At 39.1% G+C, this 19,863-nt stretch overlaps 1 long non-coding RNA gene across 1 annotated transcript in view; it reads right to left on the bottom strand.

Moving 5' to 3' along the window:
* LOC311440228 overlaps positions 1-5,664 on the bottom strand; it is a 33,727-nt gene extending 28,063 nt beyond the window's left edge. Inside the window, exon 1 of the long non-coding RNA XR_014695276.1 lies at positions 5,437-5,664. This is a non-coding gene — a long non-coding RNA (uncharacterized lncRNA). The remainder of the gene's footprint in view (positions 1-5,436) is intronic.
* Positions 5,665-19,863: the final 14,199 nt, after the last annotated feature.

Here is a 19,863-nt window from a genome sequence, read left to right as displayed (position 1 = left end):
GCAAGAAAGAGGAAAATAAAGCAAAGAATGAGAAAAGCAGGAAAAAACTTTTCAGGAATGCTAAACAAACAAACAACAAATAGAAAAGGAAGAAAGTTGATGAAGCAGAAACAGGAGCAAAGCTTCTCCAAATGCCAAGCATGCTTCAAGAGAAGAGTGCTACAATAATACACAGTGGCAAAGTACTATTCTTAAGCTAATGTACTCCCTAAAATAGCATCAAAAGAAAAGGAGGAGACAGAGGCAACATAATATTAAAACTCAGACTAACTTAAAAGTTATCTTGACCATCATAGGTTTAGAGTAAACAGATAAGAGAGTCCAGAAGACAGTAACAATGCAAAATAATTTTAGGTAAGTGGCAACCATGGTCATCAAGGTCTTTTTTTTTTTTAAAAAAAAAAGAGTCAAATTATCTAATTATCTGAGGAGCACACCCAATGAATCTTCAGCAATTGGCTCAAGAGCCCATGGAGTGCAGAAGAAATATAGAAATATCATGGGGCTGGTTAAGGGCAACTGTAAAACTTTTTCACAGAAAAGAGTTACAAACTGGTCATGCTATTTTTGATAGAACCTGGAAAATCTGGAAAATTTTGGAACAAATTGTACACAACCTGTTTGCATGTACCTGAAATATAATAATGACCACCATTGCCCCAATGGTTCTATCAAAACTGCATCATATCAGACAAGTGCAATTTCCTTGTTTTGCAGGAATATTCTTGATAGTGAACAGGTAGCATGCAAGCATGCAATATATTTAATATATATGAACCTTATTTTTTTTTTCTTCTTCATCTCCTAGGACATTTTCATCAGGGACATATGGAAACATGGTCAAGTTAATATTTTTATGACAGATGCATAGAGTTAAAAAAAACACTTCTCAGAAAGCAGTTATGGCAAGTTTTCAAACAAAATAAAGTGACCACTGACCAATTCCATTTAACTCTTCTAAAATACCTTGAATATAGGATGGACTAAACTCTCACAGATGGCACTAAGCTCAGAAAAGCTGAAATCCAAAATGACTTTAAGAACTGGGCAAACTAAATGGAAATTAGTATAATGAAATGCAGCATAGTCCCTCTTATTGGGGATACGGTTTGCTACAGGATGCTAACAGATGCTATATCAGCTGCTGTAGCTTTAATTCCAAGTCAAGTGCACACGTGCATGCACCCATGCTCTGAGTGAAGATACTGTCTAATACGAACATTGTCTCTGCAAAAACCTCTGGTTTGGAGATAGCTGTAGGCACTACACCCTGATGGCAGTCTCTTCACTGTCTAAACTCCCTACACAACTCTGTAGCTCCCCCATCCCATGTTAACCACCGATTTTGAAAGCTAATACCTGTTGTTGGTTTCTTATTTCTACATTTGAGCATTTTCACTTAATTTCATCCCATTTAATAGATGCTGAAGAAATGAACCTCTCCTAGTAATCTCACTGCTGTAAACTGTTTCTGCTTGGAAATGGTGCTTATGAGAGAAGCAGGATATTGAACAAATTGTTTCAACAGTAGCTTCTACATACACTGTGGCATGCAAGGATATTTTCTAACCAGAATTTAAGATTCCAGCAAGATACACAAAGTAGATTCTACAGTGCTTCAATCAAATTGCAGTGCTCAAACTAAAGTAAAACAATTTCTGTGTTTAAAATCCAGAGAGCCATTTTGATTCACTATTCTCCCTATATTTTCCAATGAAAAGGCCAAATCCTAGAGTCTTTCCATAATGTTTAATCCATCTGTGTTCAGTTCCAGCTGAAGCCAACAAAGAATTTAGCTCAAAGAATAATAGATTATAACTCTGTTAAGAAAGATTATGTAATATACACCATGTATATATGATGTGCTAAATATGACAACTCAATAGCATAGAACACAAAGAGAAGAATATTTTTTTTAATTATGCAAAATGTAGAAAATTAGCGTCCAATTGCTTTGCTAGCTTCCTTAGATTCCAATTATATTTGCTACGCTAACAAGAATCTTGTACTAAGAACATTTTTCCTTTTTAGCATGCACAATGTGACTTCACATCAAAAGCAATGGGAACTGGCAGGCAGCAGCAAATTCCTACAGGGAAATATCACACAGTTGTTTTCTGTGGTGAAACACAGGCTGGAGGGACTCAATTGTCATACCGGTTGTTACCACCTATAATTACTTTTAAAGATTCATGTCCTGTAATGATCCAAGGCACTCCTGTTATCTCTTTCCAGCAATTGATCTGAAACATCTGTCATCAACACCCACATGGCTAAGAGAGCTGTTTTGCTCAGGAATGATTTGGAGCACAGACATTGTCATTGAGTTACAGTATGTTATGCATGCAAAATCAAAAATGTCACACAGCAGCCTCCAGCTGAAGATTTAATGACATCTAAATTGAAGCCAGTAGCATTTTGTATTGCAAGGTGGCAATGTAAACATATTTGTTTGCAAGGTTGCTGCTCTGCAGGTATGATGTGGCAAAGCAGCAATCACAGATGACAAAGTGGATCCAGTTTCTGATGCTTTCAGCCCATGCCAAATCACTCATGGTCTGACAGAGAAGGACAGATTCAGAACCATCCTCTGCTTTGCTAGTTCAGATAATCTGTTAATTACTCTTACTACTTATTACTTCACAAAGTCCAAGCTCAGAAAACTTGATTGCATGGAGAAACCTCCCATTGACCTCAAAGTATTTGTAGGACAAGATTTTGAACAGATCCAAAAGTCATTAACCTATATGCACTGACTTCTCATTTTGCTTTAATGAACAAAGTATGGCAAGGTATGTGTAATATGTAATTAGTAAAGACAAGCTGGCTTTTCCAGATTAAGTACTAACTGAAGGCAAGATCCTAAACTGGACTCATTAAAACTATTTGGATTTACAATAACTCAATCTAGCTCTGGTACAAACTTTGGCTTCAAATTCAAATTTAGATGACTTAGTTTAGGGAAAATTGGTATTTGCTTCATTATTTCCCCATTCACCATTTCACATTAGTGCTTGGATGGAGACAAGGACAGAAAAATCTAGGGGAGATTATTTCTGGCCAACTGAAAGGTTGGAAGAGGGAAGCTCTGCCTCACATGTGTTTCACAGTCCAATTTCCAATCAACAGAAATATGAATTTGATGAGTTTTGCTGTTACAGAAAATTAGTAAGAAATAGTTAATTATCTCCTGCTGAAAATCAAGATAATTGTTATTTTTAAGACTTATTTTTTGGGAAAAAGAAAAATCAATAATCTCAAATCAATAAATAAAATAATCTCCAGAAGTGTGTTATTTTGTGTGTACGTTTGTTTGTGTGTGTATGCAAATTGCAGTTGAAATTTTCTTTCAGAAGGCCAGAAATAATGAACTGATGAATAGAACAGATTCTACTGTTAGTAAGCAGGGAAAGAAAACAAAATCCCATGAAAGGTAGAAGATGTAGGTTGAAAGTGAAAATACTTTGGATTTATTAGTTTATTTAGCAAAGTTTTACTTGGGGAAAAAGAATAAAGGGGGGAAAAAGTGAGCAGACTTTTCCCTGGCACTGTTCCTCTCTCCCCAGCCCTCCTTTTAATATATCAAATAATTTTAATTAGTGTTCTACACATCTGAAGACAGGGAAATATTAGTTTTGATTGCTGGGGCTCCTCATAGGAGCCCTGAATTATAAGCAGCCACACTGAAATCTGCAACTTCTTCATCCAGCACCCATACTAGACCTCTGGAAGCAAAGTAATCTAGTCTATATAAGGCTTATCTGAATGAACACTGAATGACATTTTCTATCAAGTATAAAATATTGAGAAGTAGGACTTTAAGGTAAGGAGCTCCTACATAATTGCTATGCTAATAAAAGTAAGCATTTAATATACAACATCACAGTATTGGGTATTCTAAAGTAAATATATGTTTCAGAAATCTGTTTATAAACTTTTATCAAAATTCAAGGAGTCCTGCTGCAGCAGTGTTTCCTTTTTAAGCAAGTCTTCCCCAAAACCTTTCCTGGGATGTGTGATGTCCCTGTGAGTGCCCTGCTCATGATGCTGTTCCAGATCATTAACGTGATCCCTGCTGACACGCCGTATGGTGGTGAATGGCCATGAGCAATACAAAGCTGCTAATGATGCCCTCAGCCCAAAACATGTATTTTAATGAATGTAGTAGGAACTTTCAGTTTTCAGCATGCAGACATCACTGGCAAACAAACACTCAAGGTTGTGTTTTGCTGCTGTACCCAAGAGAGATACATACACATTCACACATACATATTCAATGACTAACCCGTGTTGAAGTGGGAATAGGTATTTTATTCTACAGACTCAGAGTGGCTGCAGAAAGCCACCTGAAGAGGTCAAGATAGGTTAGGAGAAAGGCTACAAATGGGCCTGACAACATCTAGGGGGAAGAGGGAGAACTCTGTTTTTGCAGAGTTCTCTTTTGATAATTTAATATTTAATATTATTGTAAGGAAGCCTGAAGTGCAAGGGCAGACTTTCATAAATATTTTTAGGCCATTGAGTCACCTGGGTTCCCTGCAGCTAGGTCAAATGGTGTGAAAACCCTACAGCAGCACAAACTTCCAGCAACTTAAACAAGAAAAATTCTTTCTTCTCTCCATTCCCCCAGGACTGGGGACCCAGCATCCTCCCACTCTCCCCACCACACATATCTGTCCTGCCTCATGACCCATCTCTGGCTGACCCTCTTCAGGAATTTTTAACCTTAGACAAAACCTCAAATGCATTCAGGAGACTTATGAAAACAACAAGCTCGTCTGAACATCCCAAGCACAGTAGAAGCTTTGGAAAGCTACCATAACTTGCCTGGAGAAGAAAGTGAGAGTGAACAAGTGGGAAAACACAACTTCCCCTGACCCTACCTCAGAAACTCTTAACAATGACACCTTTCACGCTTTTTCTTCAGGTAGCCGCTCTATGGGGGGGGTCAGGGGGAGATGGCCAATGATAATTTCTTTCTCTCAAGTTATATCCTTGAAACTGTAACTTCTAGTAGTTAAGGCTTTTGACTTGCGCGTTGTGAAAACAGCATTTCTTTAAAGAACAGCACATTCTCACAATTGACACTTCATAAAAGAAATAATGCCACCAGTATCTACCCAAATCTGCTTCTTCTTACCACAAAGCAAGATTTGAATTCACAGTAAGGCACCTTTTTCATACAGCCTGTTGTTCAATCTTAACAAATACCTAAAAACATTTGCAAAGTCAGCCTTACCTGCACCTGCATGCACTTGACCTTTTGAGTTTTTTGTTTTTTGTTTTTTTTTTTTTTTTTTTAAATATTCTTATTCTTTTTTAGGGCTGGAAAGGAAGCTTAGAATCCACGTAAGTAACTTCACAGAAAACAGACAAGGTGAAGGAAGTACTCAAACTAACCAACACAAAACAACTGTAGAACCCAGGAACACTTACCTGCCAGCTTCTGAACTTAAATCACTGCCAAAATACTTCACAGGGAAGTAGTACCACCAGAGTTTTACTGTACTGAGAAGGCACCACTAACGTAACTAGCTCATAGAGTCTCTAAAACCAATTCATATAGAGACAGCAGAAAACATGAAGAAAAAGCAGTCTATCTTGGAACACTGAGTCCATTTCTCCACAACAGTAGAAAAGCACCCCAAGTAACCTGAACCTCAAACTCCTCTGGAGTGGCAAGTCTTCCCATGACTCCTCATGCTTCCTATATAGCAAAGGTCAAATGATCCCCACCTGGCAGATTTCATTTCACATGTGTGGAGTCATGAGACCTTGTGGAATAGGCTCAACAAGCTCGTTTCAATGTTTAAGGTTCAATTGCTCCTTATTGCTAACAGAAAGAACCTGACAAGGGACTTAGTGGTTAGAGTTGACCTAATGAATTAAATACAAAAGGCACGTAAGGGTCATATTTCTGCTAGTCATTCTGCAAGGAAAATTAGTACAGAGCCTGTTAAAATAAGATAAATAAACATAAATAAAAGAAATAAATAGCAAAAAAAAAAAAAAAAAAAAAAAAAAAAGAAAATGACTTAAATGGCAAAATTGCCATCATAGATTTTCATCTGTCTAGTCACGACAGATAAAGAATATAGCAATCAGAAAGACTTTTCTTGACATTAACATTGTTTAAATTTGCTTTTCTGAGATCTCTTCTTTATGCAGGACTTTTCAAAATCTAGTGCCATGACCTCTAACTGCAGTATTTACTTTGGCTGCTTATAAACTGTCACGTATAAATGCCAGGATCTGAATCCTCACTCCCTATTCAGGTCAAGGACCAGCCTGAAAGTTTTGGCTTTAATTTGGTTACATGACTACATTGCTGTTGTCGTGGTTTCCCCCGGCCAGCAGCTAAGCACCACTCAGCCGTTCACTCGTCCTCACCCCTCCCTCTCTGGGATGCGGGAAATAGGAAAACGAAGCCTGTGGGTCGAGACAGAGACAGTTTAATAAGTGATGCAAAACGCAATTGCTCACCACCCACTGACCGATGCCCAGCCTAATCCCGAGCAGCCACCCCCCTCCCCAGCTAGCCACCCCTATATATTGTTCAGCATGACCCCATACGGTACGGAATTCTCCTTTGGCTACTTTGGGTCACCTGTCCTGGGTCTGTCCCCTCCTGGCTCCTGCTGCACCCCTAGCCTGCCCGCTGGCAGCACAGAGTGAGAAGCTGAAACGTCCTTGGCTTAGTGTAAACACTGTTCTGCAACAATTAAAACATCGGCGTGTTCATCCTAATCCACAACATAGCACCCTACCAGCTCCTAGGAGGAGAATTAACTCTATCCTAGCTGAAACCAGGACAGCTGTTTTCTGGCAGGTCGCGGGGAGAAGATTGGCTGGCTTGGGGGAGCTTCTGTACATGTGGCTTTTAGGCTGTAGCCAAAGTGTTCCTCTAGATCTGGAAGTCTGAAGATGGTTGAGTGTTTAGAAAGCTGCCTGGCAGAGAAGGACCTGGGAGCATTGGTTGATAGTCAGCTGAATATGAGCCAGCAGTGCGCTGAGGTGGCCAAGAAGGCCAACAGCATCCTGGCTTGCATAAGAAGCAGTGTGGCCAGCAGGACTAGGGAAGTGATTGTCCCCCTGTAGTCGGCTCTGGTGAGGCCGCACCTCGAGTACTGTGCTCAGTTTTGGGCCCCTCACTACAAGAAGGGCATGGAGGTGCTCGAGCAAGTCCAGAGAAGGGCAATGAAGCTGGTGAGTGGTCTGGAGAAAAAGTCTTATGAGGAGTGGCTGAGGGAGCTGATTGTTCAGCCTGGTAAAGAGAAGGCTCAGAGGTGGCCTTATTGCACTCTACAGGCACCTTAAAGGAGGCTGTAGTGTAATAAATGGCTCAGTCTTCAAAATAGGACTATAATCAAAGTTTATGATTTATTAAAGGAATAGAGATAAGCAAACAGCACTGGGTGCGCTGGGAGTCTCTGCTCCACCAAGACGCACACCAGTTACATCAAGCAGCTGATTTTTATGCTCCTAGGCTAATACATATTCATTACTACTTCTAAAAAATCCAGGGTTATTATAATTAGTTTCCTGAATCCAACTCCTCCTACTGGAGCATGCGTATCAGTCTCCAGTGGTCCCTCTGGGGGTCTCTCGTGCTGAAGGCTCATAGTCTTCTTCTCTCTTGTCCTTCTCTTTTGTCCAACTTGGCTGTATGTCAGAGACTTGCACAGCGTCCCCTGCAAGCTTTGTCTTTTAGTCGTTCTTCAGCTTTCCCCTTCTCCTTAATCTTCTGGCCAGATATCAGAGACTTGCATAAGTGTCCCATGCAATAGTCATAATAGTTAGCAGTTATTCTGATCCCCCCCCCAGATATCAGAGACTTCAAGGAAAATCCTACAAATATATTTCCCTTCAAGCTCTCCATTGACATGAATTGCTAAAACATTTGTTTGCAAGATACAAGAACTATATACATTAACCACTTTGTTTTTCTTAGACTTGTGGTTATACGAGGGTATGTAAGACAGAAGGTCACATTCATCATACCGTGCGGCCCTAACATTGTTCCATATTGACACGAATCAGATGAACACATTTCACAGTAGCGAGGTGGGGGTTGGTCTATTCTCCCACGTGCCTGGTGACAGGACGAGGCGAAATGGGCTGAAGTTGTGCCAGGGGAGGCTTAGGTTGGATATTAGGAAGAACTTCTTTACTGAAAGGGATGTTAGGTGTTGGAATAGGCTGCCCAGGGAAGTGGTTGAGTCACCATCCCTGGCTGTCTTTAAAAGATGTTTAGATGTAGAGCTTAGTGATATGGTTTAGTGGAGGACTTGTTAGTGTTAGGCCAGAGGTTGACCTCTGTGATCTTGGAGGTCTCTTCCAACCTAAATGATTCTGTTGCAGTCTCCCAGCTCAGAGCCAACCACCTATTAGTCTGGCGCAACAAATTTGTGTGTTCCTTGAACTAGCTGTTCCTTCACCTCCTCTTCAGATACAAGGACACGCGTCTCTTTCATGATCCTTCAGGACTAAACAAGCCAGGAGAGATTAAAGCCCTTTTCTTCAGGTCAGTAAGATCCCTGCCTTTGGTTTCAGTGAGAATTCAGGCCCTAACAACTCAAGTGTCTTCTGGATGGTGCTTCTTCTGGGTAGGATAATTTCATTTCCCTTTTGAAGACTTACAAGCATGTAGTAACAAAAGCAAAGGCATAAAACAGTACCTGAGACACAGGCTACTTTTCAGCCTGCAGTGGACTATGATATCAAATAATGATATCATACCTATATCATGATATCATATCAGGAAATGTAGAAAACAGTCTGTTGCTTCTCAGGTTTAAAGTTTTCCCATAAAAGGTGCAAACCTCTATTAAGGTGTAAGAAAAGGTGTTATTAGATATTTGAGTACAATTCTCACGTATACATGAACATTTTCCTCTCCAGTTTCCAACTTGGGGCGTAACATTTTTCATCATGCTGTTACAAATTCCGAGTCAACTTAGCTTTATAAGATTTATTTACGGGATTAATAAAAGGCAAGTAAAGAGGGTGTGCAGGGAGTCTGGGCTCCTCCAACACACACACACATTACATCAGGTGGCTGCTTTTTATGCTTCTAGGCTAATACATGTTCATTCCTACTTCTAGAAAAGGCAGGGTTATTATAATTAGTTCCCAGACTCCAAACCCTCCCACTGGTGCATGCGTAGCAGTCCCCCGTGGTCCCTCTGGGGGTTTCTCATGCTGAAGGCTTGTAGTCTTCCTCCCAGGCTTTGTCCTTGTCCTTCATCCATCTTGGCTGGATATCAGAGACTTGCCTGGTGTCCCATGCAATAGTCACAATAGTTAGCAGTTATTCTGAGACCCCTTTGTTCTCTTATCCCCAGATATCAGAGACTCAGGGCTTACCCTTCAAGCCTTCCATTGACAGGAATTGCTGGAACATTTCTTACAATACTCTTAGATCAGGATTCTGATTCTAACAATAGTTCCTACTGCAGAGAACTTTTCCAGAGAAGAGAGAAGCAAACCAGGCCTGACTGCTTTGAATGAGACAGAGATAGCAAACAAATGTAAATGAAGAAAATCAATATGTGGGAATGTTTTCAAAGAAGTGTCAGAGTCCAAAAGCTTTACATTGGTTCAAGCCCTGAAAGTTAATTAGCATAAACTCAGGTTGCATCACTGAATTTGAAGTAGTAGGATAGACTTGCACCATTGCAGAGCCTCAGTCGCGGATTAAATTGGCATTGCGTCTAACTCTATACAGGAAAGAGAGAAAAGCACACCTTTCTACTTTGTCAGCTACTGGCAGACCTAGATAGAAAAAAAAAAAAAAAAAAAGTTGTTAATTAAAAAGTAATGCTGTTTTAAGGAATTTCACCAAATATGTACTATTTGGTAGAAACCAGACAACAAATGAAAGGGAAGAAGAAACAGTAGAAAGTACATGAATGGACTTAATTTACGTGGCAATAGACAACAAAGACAATCTGCAATGATTTATAAGTGCCTTACACCATCCACCCTTGAGACAGAAAAATGGGATTCCCATATGATGTAAGGGGAGTGCAATCCCTCTCAAAATACAAGAGTGGGGTATGCTACTGAGTACTGAAAATGTTAAGACTAGGCAGCACCAAACTCAACAGAGAAGGCAGGCTGAGCCTCTGGCTGTTCATGTAACAGAAAAGAAAATCAGATTTTAGCCCTAAGCAACGATTTTTAGTGACAGGCAGGGAACTAGTTCTTTTGAAGCCAGGGACCATTTCAGCATCTTCAAAGCTAAAGAAATGGTTGATGGCTCTGCAGAATCACATCCCTGGCTCAAAAATCTGGGGACCAAGACTTGGGACACATTTCACAGTAGCAAGTGGGTTTTTGTTTTTTTTTGGTTGTTGTTGGCTGGTTGGTTGGTTTTTGATTGCTTTAGTTTTAAACACAGGTAGACCACAGATCAATAGCCAGCAGTTAAAGACTTAAGGAAGGAACACATAGATCAAATGAACCTAGTTATGGATATATACACAGAGGGCTAGTCTCCAAAAACCTGAGGGTCAGATTTCCTCATTATGAAATCCCACTACTGAGGCCAGATATTCAAAACAACAGTGACTATTAAAGCAAACAGCTACACAGCAGACTTTCTAGGCTGATAAGCAAAAGGGAAAGAAAAAGAACAACTGCAAATTTACTGTCCCTTTCACTCCATGGAGAAAAAGAAAAAAGAAAAAAAGAAAAAAAAGCCACAACTTTATCTGATCTGGAGGTATTATAGCATTGGTACCTGGAAAACACTCTAGTCCTATGCATCTCAGCTAAAAGGCTTCCTTTCCTCACCTTCAGCCTTTCCACCCCACTTCTAGCAAGGGCCCATCCCAGAAGTGACACCACCCTTCCCTTCAGTGCCATTGGTAGTATTGCTGGGCAGACAGAAAGGATGGCAGGAAGTCCAGAGGCAGCAGCTATGATGCACCAGGAGCAAACCTCAGAACAGTCTCCATGGGATCTGCCCAAAGTAACATTGAATCATCAGCAGAAATGGGGACCAAATCAATGTATAAATTGCCTTTCTCCACCATCTTTCCTGTGTCTGTGGTAAATATGAGGGAACAATCCTTCCTCCACAGCAGTGATCATAAACAATTTATTGCAACAAGGGGAACCAGGCTTTGTATTCCCCACTGCCACATTCTTCTGCAGCCTGCAGGAACAAATAAAAGCAAGTATTAAAATGATCACAAAGTTGCTATTCCTTCAAAGCAAAACAAGCCCAGAAAAACAGATGCATCTTGTGGTATCTGAGCTGTTGTGCCCTATAGCCAGAACTTTCAGTTTAAGTCATCTGTATGAACATAATACAGATAACTCTTTTCTTTCACTGATGCTAAGAGATATGACTTGAGACGACAGAACTTCAGAGGAATCAGATTGCTTATGGGCAGTGTTGAGTGCTTTTAAAACAAGAGATTAGGGGACTTCTTATCAACCGCTGAAAGCAATTCAGGAAACAAAGACAGTTAAAGGAGTTTATTCTTCAAGCAGGCAAAAGAAAATGAAAAGCAGTTTCCAGACAAGATGAGCACGTAGATGGATCCTGTCCTCCCACCCTGAGCTATGCAGGAGAAAAGGGGGGGGGGGGGGGGAGGAGGAGGAGGAGAAGAAAGAAAAAGAAAATAAAAACCATGAAGCACACATATACCCTCTCTCTTCAGCAGGAATGATATCAACATTTGGTATTTTTTTCTGTTTTTCATGGCAACACAATGTTCTTCATGTTGCAGACTCACAGAAAACTATACTTGCAGTTGTATACTTTGAACAAACACAAAGACTGATTTTTCCTGTCTCCTTCAAACAACTCTTACTGTGATACTAACTTAGTTCATCAGGCACAAGAGAAATCCAAAGTTTTCTGACTGTGTCTGTGTTAACCAAAACTGTCATACAAGAGAAGCTGTTTTCCAGTTGTAAAATTGTCATAACCAGCTTAATAAGAAAATTTTGCTTCCAAAAACATGTGATGTTGGTAGGGATCAGTGCTTGTCTTTTCCAATAAATGCTTTGCTTTTTAAATAAAATACAGTGGGAAACTTCTGATGAGACAATGTGCTAATAGTCCTTTTAGAATTGTTTTGCTTTTTGATGCTATATTCCTAATATGCCAAAGAAAGAAGCATCCAGAGGCTGATCTCCATATGAACATTCAAATCTCTTTAAAAATCCAATACTCCTGAGATTTCTCAACTAGAGAAAATAATAGGGCAAGAAAAAAAAAATATATCCTGATAGGACAAAGACAGATTGCCATGTCTTCCTGCCGTTTAGGGTCAAGCCATGTTGTCAACGTCCTTAGGGGTCAATGTCTGTCATTTATTTGTATTAGAGGCTTATTTAGAGATTCTCTCAGCTTAGTCTCTGAACCACCAGCAGCCTGTCAAGTTGTAAGAAATTCATGGGATGATTGCATGATTAATACATCAGGCTGTCACAGGAGCCATGTGTCCATGCATAGTGGGCCTACAGGCACAGAGAGAAGAAATGGAAGGAAGAATAAGACGAAGAATTAAGTTGTATGAAAATGAAAATTTCTAGGGACATCTATCACAAGATGCTCTGTGTATGACGACTATTTTTTCCTCAGGAAACAGGTGGTCACTAGATTAATACTAAAAATGATAACAAATAAGATAAAGAGGTTTGAGAAACAGCGGGTGCATCTATCCACTGAATTTTTGATAGTGCATATGTGAGACCAGGAGCTGTGATGAGCCTATAGACTAGTTGGAGAAAGCAGGCAGTAGATTTGCAATGAGAAGCAGACTTGTTTCTATTTGCTCTGCTGATTTCTTGCCAGAAGCAATCAGCCTTTCAGTTTGACTATCCTTCAGTTTTGTTCCCCCTTCCCATGTCCATCATCCCACCCCCAAGCACCCATCCATGTTTTCATCCATGTCTCTCTCACCCCCTCTTGGTCAGCTTTACCATAACTTGCTTTGCAGCAGTCACAAACCAGACATGCTCCACTGTCTCAGACAAATCAAGAGAACACGTCTTGCCCCAGGTCATTCAACAGAGCTCAAATCAGCAGGGACAGGAATAGACCTGAGGTTCATCGCTACATTCCCCAGGTTTCAGTGTGCAACAGCTCCCAGGGTAGGAAAGGTCAGTCCATGGCTACAAGCACCATCCAGCAGGATCCCACTTACCCTTTCAGCAATATCTCTGGCACTACAAGAACTCTTATGATACTTTTCTTAGTTTTCTCAAACAGTAGACAACTTTTCAACAGAAGAAACTGCTGTTCTGTTCTGGTAATCAAGTCAGGTTTATAAACAATATGGAAAGGAAGCCTTGTTGGAGTTTTCATACGACAGGCCTAAAACTGAGTGAAAGACAGATTGCTTTTGTGCTGTTTACCTCATATTAGGGTCTCACTGGAATTAGGGAAGAACCTTCATATTGCTGGTAAACAGATGGGATTCACATCATATAGCACCAATGGTTGATAAGTAGACATTTCTCTGAACTTTTCCTCCAAGATACACTTAGTTGATAAGCCAATGAGTATCCTAAAGCAAAGCTCTATGAAATAAATAAATATTTCCAAGCAGTCAGATGAGGCTGCACAAGAGTGCAAAGAAGCCATTATTTCATTTCATTGACAACTAGTGAGTCTGGGGAGACTAGTTCAGATGGAGATAACTGTACTGGGAACATAGGCAATTAAGAGAGATGACTCACCTGAGACTTCCCTCCACTCCTTCCTCCTCCTCCTCCCCCCCCCCCCCAATAAAAACAGGCCCTGAGATCTCATTTTGGAATTTTGATTTTCAAAAGTAATTTTCAGCTGCCTGAACTTAAAAACATAAACAAAAGAACCAACCTCTCCCCTCAAAACCAGCTCTTGATGGTCCACGAACTTAATGCTGTGACTTCTTCCTGTGGATCAGTCATGGCAAGTGAGTGGGGAGAATTCTGCGTTTTTATGTTGTGAACCCCAAACATTTATGGGTGAATATGTAAATAAATAAATATGGATTTCATTGCTCCAATTCTCCTTCTCAGAGTCTACCAATACTTGATCATATTTCTCACACATAATCATGTCTTGTTTGCATCTTGTACAGTGCAAGTGAAATTCTAGTCTGTTTAGAATTAAACTAAGTGCGGCTTCAAGTTCTACAAATCAAAGCTGTGGAAATTTGTATCCATTGTCCCATTTAATGGGTTAATGTCTGTGCAGGGTTTTGAACATTTCAGACATTATTTAAATTGCGTGTATTATTATGATTTATCTGATTTCATGACAAGCAGTACATTTCACAGTTTTCAGTTTTGATGCATCTCCAAGGTCTTATCTGAACTTAAACGTTTCCAAAGAATGCAATACTAAAAAGATCTCTCAGCATGGTTGAAATTTATCCTAGAAAAGAAAACAAGAACTGAAAGCCAACTCAGCTCAGATGCTCTGTTATGGAAACAAAGAATAACACTTCTCTGAGTGGTACTGCTGAAAAGGTTTTCTTACCATTATATATGCAGAATTTCTTGCCATTACATTCACAATATGCAATTTTATTGCATATATCACTGCAAGAAATCTATTACATTTACTAGTGTAGATGTAAGCAAGTTTTTCAAGTATATTTCTTTCCAATATGTCAGAGCATTGAAAAGAGAAACTTCCAGATGTTGCAACAAGCCAGCAGTTGTAATGTCAGGTTACAGGATGGTGGCTGGACTGACCTTGCAGGTCATCTTTTGATCAGATGGGTACCCAAGGTGTCTCACCATCACTCTTACTCACACCTCCTCCTCAGAGCTGGTCACTGGATCACAGGTCAGGCTGACCAGTTGTGTTTCTTCTTCCCAGAGAAACAAAGAAACTGGACTATAAACACACTAGGTAGTAAAAGGTGAGAGTTCGTTATGCAAGTTCCAGTCTGATGTGAATAAGGTGTGACTGGTCAACATGCTGGCAAAAAAATAGCATTCATATCCCTAATGAAATAAAAATAAAAAGTAAAAAAGTGAGCCAGCAAATACTGAAATGTTGGGGGTTACAGAATTCATCTTGCTGCACAATTCTTGCAGTGTCTCATTGCAGGTCTCTCTCCTACAGAGAGAAGAAATGTTTTGATACAGATAACCAAATCTCTTTTTGTTGAACATTCTCTATGCCTTGGAATACCTGCATTAACACTTTATAATGAGATATCCAAACTACAAACACACACACAAAACAAAAAATCCAAATGAATTTTATAGCCATTTTAAAGAAATTTTTTCTTTTCTGCTGATATCTGGGGAGAAACTTAAAATAAATAAATAAGTAAATAAATAAAATAATAATGATAACAAAAAAAAAAGTCCTTGGTAATCTGGCAGTATATTCTAGCCTTTGATCTCCATAAAAGAGAGATGATCAGAAAAGCTTATCATGCATGTCAAAGTCTGACACTGATCTTCTTTGCCTTGACTACTTCATTTACAACATTATGTTTATGTGGCAACCTTGATGGATCAGCATTAAATAAGATAAGCTAGGAGAGCCTTGTAGAATGTCATGACAGTAAGTTTTCGAGAAGTTCTCACTCAGAATATAAAGAAAACAACATACTGAAACTCATCACAAAAAATATGTTCTGGAGTTATTTACTTTTGAGTTAATGCTAAGGATACAGCAAAATATATGGAAAGATTTAATTATCCTTCCAGCCTTGGAATGTAGTTTTTTAAATATTCATCATTGGCTATACATTCATATTGCATCTCTTCACTGAGGTAATGAAAGCTATTTCTAAAGAAGTTACGGAGCTTATACATGTTCCTAGCCCCAGGCCAGATCTCTCTGATTTTGAGGAGACAGGAATATTCAGTTCAAAGCTTTGAGAATCCCATCTAAATCCACTCTGTCCCAAGACCAGAACATCACTAGCAAGGCATAGAGTCCAATTTTTCCATTTCATTCTTCCTTGCCCACTCAAAGAAATAACAATGTGAAGCAGAAAGGCCAAGACCTCCATGAACTCCAAGAGTTTCTTAGACGTGAAATGAGGTTGTGGTTTTGTTTAGGAAAAAAAAAATAAATAAATAAAATTAGTTTTGGTCCTGTCCCAAGACTACATAATGAACTAAGGACTGTGAGAAATAAATACCACTTCCTTCCAGTTCCACACTTTTTCTCTGTCTTGCATTATTATTGTTTTAAACAAATTAAGAGCCACACAGTAGTTTTTCATTAAAAAAAGGAAAAAAAAAGAAAAACTTTTCCATTTCCTTCCTTCAAATCACTTTCAGAGTAAGACAATAAGGTATAAAAGAAGCAGAAGGCTGAAAGAAATAACAGATCAGTCACATTATTCACTGAGATATTGATAGATCAGTATCTGGCAATACACAAAACACTAACTGAAGCAGAAGTTTTGCTATTGCTGTGGGGGAGCTAAATAGCAAAATATATGTAAATAGTAGCAGGACTGATATACTATTAAAATGGAAGGGGAAAGAAAACTAAATTTCTACCATTACGACAAATGAAATGGTCTAGTTTGAAAGGAAGATAGGGGATGGAGATTATCATGGTTGGAAGTAAGCATGAATTTTGTATTACACAAATCTATCATATAAACATACCTTTTTCAGCAGAGGCCTCCAGTTCTGCAGGCAAGGATGTTAGCTCAGCAATTGGCTTGATAGAATAGAAACATCTTCTGAATCACCTAAATTTTCTGTTCAGTCCCTCCATTACAAGGACCAGACTCTTTCTGACTCAACTTAAACATGTGAGATGGGGTGAGAACTCAGCATGAGCAATTAGAGCTACAGGAATCAAAACTTTTATGGTCCACATCTTTGCTAGAGCAAAGATAAGATTTAAAGGCTCAGAGGGTAACTTAGTCTTTTTGTTGAGGAATAAAAGAATTTTCTTGCCTGACATAATTCTTCACAGAAGGCCAATCTAAATGCACCGTTTTATTACCATACCATTTATGGTTCCAAAAGAATCAGAAAGATTACCCACCTGGAAATGATTGATATCTCCTAGTTTCAGAGTACGAAGTGATAAAAGTTAGGAAAATAAAAAATAAATATAATACAACAAAACAAGAAACTCTGAGAAGAATCTCATGATTTTGCCACCAGCTGCTGTATTTATTTACCCCCTACTATCGTTTTTGCAATGCACAGGCCTCTAATGTAGGCACAGGAGACACAAATTGCAGATTACTCTTTGACTCCTGTAGACTTCAATCAATAGAATCACATGTGATATGAGAATTAAATCTCTGAGGTTTTCATGGATGTGAATGAGAGTGCAAATTTCAGTTCTATTGACAACTTTCTAATCCTGTTGCACAATTATATCACCTCAGATGAAACAATATTAATATTGACATTTGGCCATAACTGCATCACTGGGAGAAGGAATAGGACACAAGGTAAAATAGAACAAATCTAATAATCAAACCAATAATGCTGTAGCATTGGGTTTCATTATTATAAGCTCTGCACGTTATGCTTTGCTTTTCATGCTACTGAAATATTTTAGAGCATTTCTCTTGCAACAGTGAAGTGTAAAGAAATTTCAAATAGCACAAAAGGATACAAACCTAATCAAACAGTTTATGCTGTAAAGCCACCCAGTCATTCTCTTAGGGTAACAATGAGCATCAGTCAAAGTTATATTATTCGTTTATGAGTTGCCGTATCCAGTTCTTGAAGGCATATTGTTTCTCTGTTCCAAAGAGCTACTTTCATATGGAAAGAACTGCTTGCAGCATCAACTGGAGTAGGTTCACCTAAGGACAGACTTTGCCTATGGCTCTCAGTGGTCTATGCAGGAGTCTCAACTTCACCGGAGTACAAATGCAACAAAAGATGCTCAGCTGTTTTATAGGGATCACTCCCAAAGCCCTCTAACAAAGGGAGAAAAAAAAAAAAAAAAAAGTTGAAGCAGCCCACCTTGATAGCAGAGGTGCATGATCTTGCAGAAGTGCAAAGTATCTTGTGCTGTTACTTAAATCATTATCATAAACAGATATAACTTATATAGAGATCCTAACCTATATAGAGATCCACTCTCTGGGATGAGCAGTCATAAGAAACACTTAAAGAAAAGGCTAACTGTTAGAATCAATATTCATCTTTCTCTGGCTGCTACTGACACCTCTGAAAGGTCTGGATTGATCTTTTCACTTCTTCCTTATCACTTACAATCAGTTGCACCTGAGTGCCTAGGTCAGAAGCTCTCGTTACCTGGCCTGAAATACACAGGTAGTAATACTGGGACAAAAACCAGGAACTTTGCATGATGAGAGTACTTGAGAGCAATGCATCTGTAACTTCCATTGTTCAGCTTTGGCCCTGTCAAAAGGGTCTAGCAACATGAAAGGTGAAACTATATGATGACCAAGGAGATCCTGCCGAATCATTAGGCAATGCTCCATAGACCTCTTAAAAAAAAAAAAAAAGACACCACTTAATTGTCCACATTAAAAATGAATTAACACATCACAGGAACACATCCTCTAGAGCCCTGACATTCATGTGCATTTTAATAGCTAATTAAAACACTTTCACCTCTTACAATTGCCAGTAAATCCCAGGCAAGACCTTCTTCTTCAGTTTCAAGCCAAGAGTGAAAAAGAAGGAAATGAAAATGTGCAGTTATTGCAGTGGTGGGAGAGAGGCAGAAGTAGATTTTCAGGTTGCCTTTTACTAAGATACTTTTTACTGTTCAGAAGAGATATTTCTCTTTCTGTGCAGCACTTTTGGGTTGTACACTCAGTCACATCGACTCTATTTATTTATTTTTTCAGAAGTGTAAAGGCAGCCATTGAGATTTGCTCAGTTTTCACAGCTCCCATATCCTTCAACTGCACTGTTAGCAGACAGAGCATTCAGAACAAGATTAAGAAAGTGCATAAAAAAATGAAAAACAAAATCAAACACAAACAAAACACTATTTCTACCTCCTCTCACAACACTGTCTCACATATTTTATGAAGTCATTGGGTCATTATGAAGTCATGATGACAGTTCCTCATGTTCGAAGAAAACTTGAAGATCTAGACCATTTTCATGAAGCAACAGCTTCATGAAAATCTATCTAGAAACTCCTCTGGAAACATTTTAAGCATATATTTTGAATCCCCATAGAGGGGAGCAAAGAATGTATACAAAGTTTACAATGAGAGTTTATTTTTATTTTTGTTACCAAAAGTAAGTTGTTAGGGTAAAAACTATTTCCCCCATGAAGAACAGATATAACACCAACAGAGCAATTCCTATCATTTGGCAGAACTATTGAAGTTGTGTTGCCTGTGGATTCACATCTTGAAAGAGATTTCATATACTCTTTATCACTGTTTGTACTATCTAAACAGGTAAAAATTCAATATCTTTAAGATAACCCTTCTTCCATTTTCATTTCATCAAAGCTGCCCCATGAGTTCAAAGGTAAGCAGGAAAACATATATTCAGTGATATCAGGTGTAATTTCCTTAGCTGGAAAGGAGCTAAGGAAATTATCCTTTATACCCATTAGCTGTATGTAGGGTACTTGTGTGCTCTGGAGGTTTCACATGTGAATCTTTGCCAGAAGCACCTGCACACATCAGACTTGTAACAGCTGCACTGAAAAGATTAATTTTACTTTTAACCTAGTGGAGCAACATGTTAACATTTGCAACAAAGAAGGGCAGATTCCCCAAGATCCAGGCTTGTATATACTCATGCAAAGTGGGCATAGGACACAACACATAGTGATGGGAAAGCACATGGAGAGCACTGGTCCATGGCTGGCAAAAGGCATTATTGTGCTGACGTAGTTTAGATTTATATCATCCTCAGACACAAACAAACTTCAGGCAGTAAAGATGGGGCCTGAAATTTTCATCA

This window comes from Aythya ferina (genome assembly GCF_964211825.1).
Source record: "Aythya ferina genome assembly, chromosome: 7".
NCBI lineage: Eukaryota > Metazoa > Chordata > Aves > Anseriformes > Anatidae > Aythya > Aythya ferina.
This window is presented reverse-complemented; position numbering and strand designations above follow the sequence as displayed.